This window comes from Arachis ipaensis, chromosome B1 (genome assembly GCF_059453495.1).
Source record: "Arachis ipaensis isolate K30076 ecotype BB chromosome B1, ASM5945349v1, whole genome shotgun sequence".
Lineage (NCBI taxonomy): Eukaryota > Viridiplantae > Streptophyta > Magnoliopsida > Fabales > Fabaceae > Arachis > Arachis ipaensis.
In genome coordinates, this window is record NC_142436.1 from 68126701 (window position 1) to 68129142 (window position 2442).

The 2442-nt window shown below is 31.1% G+C and overlaps 1 non-coding gene across 1 annotated transcript; it reads left to right on the forward strand.

Moving 5' to 3' along the window:
• The first annotated feature begins 344 nt into the window (after nt 1-344).
• Nucleotides 345-452, forward strand: LOC148576923 (small nucleolar RNA R71). Its single transcript, XR_015903246.1, has one exon. It is a non-coding gene; the product is annotated as a small nucleolar RNA R71 (small nucleolar RNA).
• The last annotated feature ends 1990 nt before the right edge of the window (nt 453-2442 follow it).

Genomic DNA, 2442 nt, shown 5'->3' on the forward strand with positions numbered 1-2442 from the left:
GCTTCTTCTTCATAAGAAGCCTCTTGAGTACTGTTGGATGCAGCTTGCATTCTATTCAGACTCTGAGAGATCATATTGACTTGCTGAGTCAATATTTTATTCTGAGCCAATATGGCATTCAGAGTATCAACTTCAAGAACTCCCTTCTTCATAGGCGTCCCATTACTCACAGGATTCCTCTCAGAAGTGTACATGAACTGGTTATTAGCAACCATGTCAATGAGTTCTTGAGCTTCTGTAGGCGTTTTCTTTAGGTGAATGGATCCACCTGCAGAAGTGTCCAGTGACATCTTTGATAGCTCAGATAAACCATCATAGAATATATCCAGGATGGTCCATTCTGAAAGCATGTCAGAAGGACACTTTTTGGTCAACTGTTTGTATCTTTCCCAAGCTTCATAGAGGGATTCACCTTCTTTCTGTCTGAAGGTTTGAACATCAGCTCTAAGCTTGCTCAGCTTTTGAGGAGGAAAGTACTTGGCTAAGAAAGCCGTGACCAGCTTATCCCAGGAGTTCAGGCTGTCTTTGGGTTGAGAATCCAACCATAATCTAGCTCTGTCTCTTACAGAAAAAGGGAAAAGCATGAGCCTGTAGACTTCAGGATCTACTCCATTAGTCTTAACAGTATCACATATCTGCAAGAATTCAGTTTAAAACTGAAAAGGATCTTCAGATGGAAGTCCATGAAACTTGCAGTTCTGCTGCATCAGAGAAACTAATTGAGGTTTCAGCTCAAAGTTGTTTGCTCCAATGGCAGGAATGGAGATGCTTCTTCCATGTAAATTGGAATTAGGTGCAGTAAAGTCACCAAGCATCTTCCTTACATTATTATTATTTTCGGCTGCCATCTCCTTTTCCTGTTCGAAAATTTCTGAAAGGTTATCTCTGGATTGTTGTATTTTAGCTTCTCTTAATATTCTCTTCAGAGTCCTTTCAGGTTCTGGATCTGCTTCCACAAAAATGTTCTTATCCTTGCTCCTGCTCATATGACAAAGAAGAAGGCACAGAAAAATAATAATAATAATGGAGATCCTTTATACCACAGTATAGGGATTCCTGTGTGAGTGGAAGAAGAGGGGGAGACAAAGAATGTAATATAATGGAAGAAACACAACTGTGAGGATGGAAGAGAGGTGAGATGAGATGTTAGGATATGAATGAATAAATAGAATGAGATGGGGGTGGGAATTTTCGAAAATTTTTGAAAAGGAGTTAGTGATTTTTGAAAATGGTTTTTGAAAATTGTTAGTATTTTTTTTTCGAAATTTTTTTTTAAAATTAAAAATAAAAAATAAAAATAATTAGTTAATTAAAAAGAAAGTTTTGAAAAAGAGGGAAGATATTTTCGAAAATGAGAGAGAGAGAGTTAGTTAGGTGGTTTTGAAAAAGTTAGTTAGTTAGTTGAAACAAATTTTGAAAAGATAAGAAGTTAGGAAGTTAGAAAAGATATTATGAAATTAGATTTTTGAAAAAGATAAGATAAGAAGATATTTTAGAAATTAGTTTTGAAAAAGATTTGATTTTTAAAATCACAATTAATGACTTGATTCATAAGAAATCACAAGATATGATTCTAGAACTCAAAGTTTGAATCTTTCTTAACAAGCAAGTAACAAACTTCAAATTTTTGAATCAAAACATTAATTGATTATGTTATTTTCGAAAATTTGATATAAAAATAAGAAAAAGATTTTTTGAAAAATATTTTTTTAATTTTCAAAAATAACTAAGAATTTTGAAAAAGATTTGATTTTTGAAAAAGATTTTGAAAAAGATAAGATTTTCAAATTGAAAATTTGATTTGACTCATAAGGAACAACTTTGATTTTTTTAAAAATTTTTGAAAAAGTCAACTCAATTTTCGAATTTGATGAGAGAAAAAGGGAAAGATATTTTTTTTTTTTGAATTTTTATGATGAAAGAGAAAAACAAGAAAAATGATGCAATGCATGAAATTTTTAGATCAAAACAATGAATGCATGCAAGAATGCTATGAATGTCAAGATGAACACCAAGAACACTATGAATGTCATGATGAACATCAAGAACATATTTTTGAAAAATTTTTAATGCACAGAAAACATGCAAGACACCAAACTTAGAATTCTTTAATGCTTAGACACTAAGAATTCAAGAATGCATATGATAAACATGAAAAGAAACAAAACAAAAAATCATCAAGATCAAACAAGAAGACTTACCAAGAACAACTTGAAGATCATGAAGAACACTATGAATGCATGATATTTTCGAAAAAATGCAAGATGCATATGCAAGTGACACCAAACTTATGATATGACTCAAGACTCAAACAAGAAACACAAAAATATTTTTGATTTTTATGATTTTCTAATTTTTTTGGATTTTTATTTTATGTTTTTCGAAAAATAATTTTGAAAAAGAAAATAAGGATTCCAAAATTTTTAATATGAATTCCAAGAA